Genomic DNA, 8218 nt, shown 5'->3' on the forward strand with positions numbered 1-8218 from the left:
TACTGTGAAGAAAATTAACTCTATCCCAGCCAAAACCAGCACATTCTCCACCCCTTATTCCATACCATTTACATCATGCTCCAGTTCTACATTATCCAATATATTCTCATTACCCAACACCCCCCTTCCCATCCTTTGATATAATACACAGATATAATTCCCTTAGTCTATGGACCACCCCTGTGAAATGACTGTAAAATGTCCATAAAGTGTCCACAAATTTCCACAAAATGTCCACTGGGTTCATTTAGTCCATGACTTTGGGCTCCATCTCTTATGGTGGTCACTCAGGACAGGAGAGGTGGTGTGTTGCACGGAGTTACTGGGCGCCAAAGCCAGCTCAGGTTGGGTCACTGCCGCACTTGCACTGCTTCTTGTAAGGCTTCTCCTCCATTGGTTCAGGTGGTTCCTGCTATAGTCATTCCCATAACATGCAACTCAAATCCTGGGTTACAACAATTTAAAGGTGTTTCCATTACAATCTCCACCCCTGGTCCCTTTGGACCAGACGATCAGGTTTAACATTGCAATGAACTCCTCCCCTTGCCCCTGCTTCAGCTTGGATTTATCAACTGAGTGCAGTCCCTTAGGGGTGTACCTGCTCCAAGCAGAGCCTTATCTATGCGCCACAGTCTCTCCAGGGGTATACCTGCTGCGGCATAGACTTATCCACAGCCACAGTCGCTTTGAGGTGCACCTGTTCCAGCATGGTCTTCTCCGTGGGCCACAATGCCTTCAGAGATACACCTGCTCCAGCGTGGCCTTACCCACAGCCACAGGCCCTTCAGAAGTAAACCTGCTCCAACATGGCCTTACCCATGGCTGCAGTCCCTCCAGGGCTGTACCTGCTCTGTCATGGGCTTATCCGTGGCCACACAATTTGAGGTATTCCAGCATGACCTCATGCACAGCCGCAGATGCTTCGAGGTGTACCTTCTCCAGCGTGGACTTATCCTTGGGCCACAAGCCCTTCAGAGGTATACCTGCTGCGGCACAGACATAACCACAGCCACAGACACTTCGAGGTGTAGCTCCTCTGGTGTGGACTTATCCACGGCCACAGGCACTTTGGGGTGTCCTGCTCCCACGTGGATTCATCCACAGGCCACAGTCCCTTCACCTCGAGTTGACACTGGAGTTCCAGCCTGTCCAGTACAGCAGCACAGAAACCCTGGCCATCTGCCAGCCCAGGTGCACGGCCACTGCTGTTATCAAAATGTTCCCAGGCACAGCACAGTAAGATGATCAGCAGTACAGCAAGCAGCAAAAGCAAAAAGCAGCCACTAACAAGCGCTAGACTGTAATATACAGTGAGGCAAGCAAGCCCCATGGCAAGCACAGAAGCCTGCCCAGTAATAGCTAAACAGCAATAACAGCTATAAATTTGACCTAGCACATTCCAGTCAAACCTGTTGTTATCTTGTGCCCTTTGAGCCCCACACTGGGCACCAAAAAGGACTGTCGTGGTTTAACTCCAGCTGGCAACTAAGCACCACGCAGCCCCTCGCTCACTCCCCCCCAGTGTGGGATGGGGGAGAGAATCAGAAGAGTAAAAGTGAGAAAACTCATGGGTTGAGATAAGAACAGTTTAATAGGTAAAGCAAAAGCCATGAGCACAAGCAAAGCAAAGCAAGGAATTCATTCACTCCTTCCCATGGGCAGGCAGGTGTTCAGCCATCTCCAGGAAAGCAGGGCTCCATCACGTGTAATGGTTACTTGGGAAGACAAACACCATCACTCCAAACGTCCCCCCTTTCCTTCTTCTTCCCCAGCTTTATATGCTGAGCATGACGCCATATGGTGTGGAACAGCCCTTTGGTCAGTTGGGGTCAGCTGTCCCAGCCGTGTCCCCTCCCAACTTCTTGTGCACCCCCAGCCTCCTCGCTGGTGGGGTGGGGTGAGGAGCAGAAAAGGCCTTGGCTCTGTGTAAGCACTGCTCAGCAGGAACTAAAACATCCCTGTGTTATCAACACTGTTTCCAGCACAAATCCAAAACATAGCCCCATACGAGCTACTGTGAAGAAAATTAACTCTGTCCCAGCCAAAACCGGCACAGTCATTTAACTTGAATGCATTTCAAATACAAGTGATGGCAAAACATGTTTCAGCTCTATAATTGCTTTCTCTTCTTTGTCAGAACTAGTGACAGAACACAAGTCCCATGTCCAATAATGCTGATATTGAAATGTGCCATAAAAAAATTTTTTTTAGACTAGTGATTCTTGTTATTCTAGCAAGTGAATATTCCAGCATCAGGCAGTTATTCTGGCTGTGAGAATAACTCTCAAAAGTTCCCTAAGTGTCCACAATGGTATAATATTCTCTGCTTTCAGTTTTGTTTCTTGCTTTTTTGTCTTTTGTTTTTCCTTCATGAGACAGTGGTATAAAGCATCATTCAATATTACCAATTACAAAAATATTTTGTTTTCAGTCCACTGCTCTATTTTTTGATGGCCTTTTCAATTATCTCCAGATGGATTCTGTTAGAATGTTTTTAATTGTACATATTTTGTTTGAAAAAAACATTAATATGTGGAATATGAGAAATTATTGGAAAGAGGTCTTCAGTCTTAAGTTCTTCAGTTTTAGCCAATTTTTTATATTTCAAACATATGTAAATTGTATAACCTGAATGGTGTTCCCAGAACTTTGTACTCAAACTAAGCTCCACTGGGAAACTGCTAGTGAAGTAATCAGTACTTTTTGTAGACTGTATCTGTCTTGTCCACTGGTGATCTCATTACAAGTCTGAATAAGATACACGAATCTGTCTCAGATCTGCTGGCTTCTGGCATGTTGAGAGATAAATCATAAGAGCTGAGTAATACCTGAGGTAATAAAATGGACTGTTCTGTGATGTAAATAAGTGAGGTATATGACAAAAAGTTCTGGTCACAGCTTGAAGCAAGCAGATCAAAACCACAACCACACCAAAGATCTTTTCCACTGCTTCCATCGGTTGATTTTGTTTGTTTTCCATTGGTTGATTTAAACATCTTGTACTATCAGTCTTTATCAATTATAGATATAATAAGTATTAAAAGGAATTCGTAACTTGATCAGCAGCTGTCAGGTTTCAGCAGCCATTGTGTTTACAGTTTTACTTCTGGGAAAAATAGAGGAACTGCTGTGTCCTACTTCCCAAAAGTGGCAAAAGACAAGGTAAAACTCCTTAATATCAGGCATACGTAGGCTGGCTGCAGTTGAACAGTTTAATAGCAACAGACAGAAGCAGCCAAGATATGTCTATACAGCAAAATAGGGATATCATTACATTGGCACTTACCTTGCTGGCTCTGCTAATGCTTGCCATGAAGATGTGGCAGCCAGCTCTGACAATAGCAAGCTCTGATATGGCTGCTATTCTGTGCTGGAAAGCAGGCTACCCAATCTCTGCTGCATTCCTACTGCTGCTAGCTAAATTAAAGTTATCACGGATACAGCAATCATGCTGTGATCACTGTAATATGTTTTATTACACTCTGAGAGTATGTGCAGAGAGAAATAACCCAGTACAAACAGCCCCTATGCACTTAATACTGCCCTAGACTTGATTTGCCAAAAAACAAGCTGAGTACTTTGAATATTATCTGAAAAACCACATGAATATTGCCTCAGCTTTCAGTAATGTCTATAATAAAGGACACAGGGAAAAAGGTAGGATCGATTAGAAGTCCCCTCTGGTAACTGCCAGTTTACACATTTGCAGCAGAATCAAAACTTAAATTGCTCAAAGCACATACAGGGCTTCGATAATACCTATTTATACTAAGTCTACCTGGCAGTCAGCAACTACTGGTGTCCCTCAGGGATGACTGCTGGGATCAGTAATGTCTAATGTATTCATTAATGATTTGGATGATGGGACAAAGTGCACTCTCAGCAAGTTTGCAGACAACAAAAAATTGGGAGGAGCTGTCAACATGCTGGATGTCAGGGCTGCTCCTCAGAGGGACCTGAACAGGCTGAAGAAACAGGCCAACAGGAACTTTGGGGAGTCCAACAAAAGCAAATGCAAATTCCTGCATCTGGGATGGAATGACCCCGTGCAACCCAGACAGGCTGGGGCCAAATGTCTGGGAAGCAGCTCTGCAGAAAAAGATCTGAAGGTCCAGATAGACAAGTTCACATGAACCAGCAGCGTGCCCTTGGATCAAAGAAGGCTAGCTTCACAACCAGCCTGTATCAGTGTAGCTAGCAGGTCAAGGGAAGTGATCATTCCCTCTATTTGGCACTTGTGAGACCTCTCTGGGATATAATGTCTAGTACTGGGCTCTCCAGTACAAGAAAGACATTGACATACTGGAGTGAGTCCAGTGGGTGGGGGGCTGGAGAACATGACGTAAGAGGAGAGGCAGAGAGAAGTGGGCCTGTTCAGCCTCGAAAAGAAAATGCCTGTGGGGAGTCCTTACTGCTGTCTACAGCTATCTGATTGGAGGATATGGAGAAGATGGAGCCAGATTCTTCTTGGAGGTGCACAATGGTAGGATGATAGGCAACAGGCACAAGTTGGAACATCGGGAAGTGATTAGATATAAAGAAAATATTTTTACCATGAAAGTGGTCAAATGCTGGTGCAGGCTGCCCAGGAGGTTGTGGAATCTCCCTCCCTCCTTGGAGGTGTTTAAGACCCCACTGGACACGTGCCGGCACAACAGGATCTCTTTAGACCTGCTTTGAGTAGGGAGTTGGACTAGATGACCTCTGGAGGTCCCATCCAACCCAAATTATTCTATGACGCTATGATTCCTAGATACAGAAAGAAATGCTGTCAACAGCAACAGGGAGCTGTTGACAGCTAACCTGTACGTGGCTGGAAAACAGCAGGAAGAAAAGCAATCTAAGCAACTATAAGCCTGTTGGTCTACCTTCAACAGGTTTTAAGACTTTAGGATACATTTTAAAGGCAAGAAATACTGAACACCAAGTGACGAATGGACACTGAGATAATATCCCATATCAGATTACCAGCAGCACATCCTTCAGGTCATCCTAGTATCTTCTTTGATAAGAAATTCCAGGTAGTTTAGACCTGCTGTGTTAAATAGCACTTTATGTTGGAAGTTTTTCAGTCTGAGGAAAACAGTTAGTACAATAAGTATAAACCAGCGAGGGATCTGATTAAACTAAGGAATTGATAATTTGTGCCAAAAAATGAAGGCTGAAAATTGGTTCCTAGCTGGTCTTTTCGAGGTCTGAAATTAGGACTACCTCTCTCTTTAATATTTAATTTTTGCCATTGCCATTAAAGAGATGCAGGAGGTAATATTTGTCAATGTCAAAGATGGGCCGTGTTATCAATATCAGAGAGGAGTGAAATAACCTACAGAATGAAATGAAAGATCTTGGGGATGACAGCGTAGGAACTGGATTATATTTAATTGCACAGCATGCAAAGCCATCTATTTAAGGAATTGCAGCCAGCTGGAAATGACTAAGGAAAAAGATCTGGACATGCTGGCAAATCACCCGCACTCTGTGTGGTGAGTCAAAGGGGTATGATGCAGCTGCACAAGAAATACAACTCAACAAAAGGCTGTAATTTTTACTGACTCTCTTGATGCTTCTAGATTTCCTACCAGAGAACGACCCTGAATATTGTACAGTTTTTCAGAACCAGCTTTTGAATTTTTAGAAACCTTTTGGTTTCCCATACAGAGGACAGCAAATGAAAAGTATATGTGAGTGCGCAGAGGGAGACTGACAGAAAAAGACGAAAGACGGGAAACACTGAAGAAAAAATATAATTTTTAGGGGTTGTGATTTTCTGTTTGAATAAACAGCCATTAATTCCAGAAATATGACCAAAGACTGCTTTTGAAAGCTTTTCACAACATCGGTTCCACTGAGTAAAGTACTACTACAGTAAGTGATTTTAGAGGGTATGAATGCAGGGATAGCAGGTGATGTCTTACCAGCTTCTCTTTCGGCAATGTTGTTATTTCTATGCTAGACCTACAGCAAAGATTCTGCATGCCTGAAGTATTCAGACAATGTTGTTCATAGGCTGTGAAAGCCAGAAGTAACAATTTTCCTAAATTGAATCATATTAATAAGTTCTCTTAGTCTGCTCTGATAGTTTCTTATTTTATTATTATATGCATTATTAACTATGCTAGCAGCAGGACATAACAAATGCAGAATACTTGTTCAAGAACACTACTGTTTTCAGCAGGGAATAATTAAGAATACATTTCAATAACATTTAGGATTCTAATGAATAAAACATAACTCATGCAGGCAACTCAGAGGCCTGCATAATTTTCTCCAAGGAGGTTAAACTGCATGATGAGCACCTTATTCATGAGGAAGCACTTTTGGGTCATATATTTCAATAGCAGACAAGATGTGATCAAGGTTCAGGTAACATATAGGTTTGAAATGTCATCTTTCCTGCAGGAAGCCTTCAAAAGGATGTCAGAACTCTTCAGTGTAATTCACCTGAAAAGCAGAAAATACCTCCGAGAGGTGGAATTTTAGAGCTTCAGCACTTTGCAAACAGGACGTGTATCAAAACCAGAAACTTAACTTCTCATTCATGGAAGCACTGATTGCATTTTCCCAGCTGGATCTGAGTTGGTAAACAAGCACTAAGCACAACTGTGCTCCTATCTCCATAACAGCGACATAATGAAAGCAGTAAAGAATATGACCGTCAAACTGGCTTTCTTTCAGACCCTCCACCATTCCTCTAATTCTCCTAATTGCCAGATGCAGCTATTTAGTTTTGTATCCCAAAATTGCCTTGATTTTACTTCTTCTAGAAAAATAGAAAAGAAGGACAAAATGCGTTTATGTGGCTCAGTCCATTCAGACAGCCTGTCTAATTTGGTTTAAACTTTGCTGTCTACAGCAAGTGTAGGCTCTAGCAGCATCGTCTTAATCCTCTTGGATCCCACACCACAATACGGTAACAGCCTGACTAGAAATGACTCCTACCTCTTTATTACTCTTCAACTGGCATTCTGTATGCATTTTGGGGGCAGGGGGCGAGATGGGCATTGTGGGGAGAGAAAACAACAAAGAAAGCAAGTGCAAGGGCTGTGACTGTATAGAACAGACGCTTTAGATAACGAGGACTGAAAAGACAAGCATTTTGTACATTGATTCTCACACAGTGCTGCCTTTAAAATAGCAGATATGAAAATTATCAGAAATTTCTAACAAACAAAGCACAAACAAGATTAGTTTGTTGGTTTGGGAGTTTTTAGACGCCTATCCCTCAGTCACTTTGACTGATAAAAGCAAATGCTGAAATTCAGTTGCTGTCTTTGTACTCTCTTGGCATAGCCTCCTCCCTTACGCAGCAACTCCAGCTGAACAGTTTTTCCAAATTTTAAAAAAATCCTCTTAAAGCTTGAACTAAACCTAGAGAATATAATTTTTTTTGGACAGGTTACAACTGCCCATCCCTACCAAGTGAGCAGACAGTACCTAGGACCCCCTGCGAGGCACTCCAGGGTTTTCAGACTGACATTAACATCTGGGAGATAACCAGGCACAGCCAGGCCTCTGGTGCAGACTGATCCTGTTCAGGGCTGGGGCAAGGCATGCAGAGGCTTTGTGTGGCCCATTTTATTGCCTATAGAATAAGAACAAGGATTTTTATGCCACTTTTTGTCAGTATTGTGCAAAATGCTTTTCAACTCATAAATCTGCTCACCTGGCAGCCTGCTTTGTCTGTATACATGCAGAGATTGCAACTAACTAGTGTCATTCCTATTCCAAGTTGGGATAAGCTACAACAGAGCTAGACTTAAGGCAGCTTTATCCTTCTACCTCTGTGCTGTTGCCAGGACTACAGAAGACAGACTGGGTTTTGGCTAGGTTAGTTCCTATGATGGATGGGCACAATGAAAGCTCTTCTGCCCCTCTGGGTGCTTCTTTCCCCTTCACTTTAGGTCCCTTCCTAAAGCAAGCCCTTTCCCTTAGCCCACTACCATGTTATATGTAAATATCTTATTTCCTTTGTTTTATTCTTGCCACCCCATTTCTTTCTCTTTCAACCCAATTTCTTGTTTCTGTTATGAGGAAGACTAAATTTATGTGTCCAATTCTGCAAGCTGTACTTTTCTAAAAGATGATGACTGTTTCATCCATGGGCAGTGATGTGACTTTAAGCTACTGATCTCCTGGTTCCAAGGGCCTCCAGATTTCTAGAGCTAGGTGATGCATTTCTAAACTTTTCAAGCTTTCATGGATTTAGAGCAAAACTTAG

Source organism: Mycteria americana, chromosome 7 (genome assembly GCF_035582795.1).
Source record: "Mycteria americana isolate JAX WOST 10 ecotype Jacksonville Zoo and Gardens chromosome 7, USCA_MyAme_1.0, whole genome shotgun sequence".
NCBI classification, from domain to species: domain Eukaryota; kingdom Metazoa; phylum Chordata; class Aves; order Ciconiiformes; family Ciconiidae; genus Mycteria; species Mycteria americana.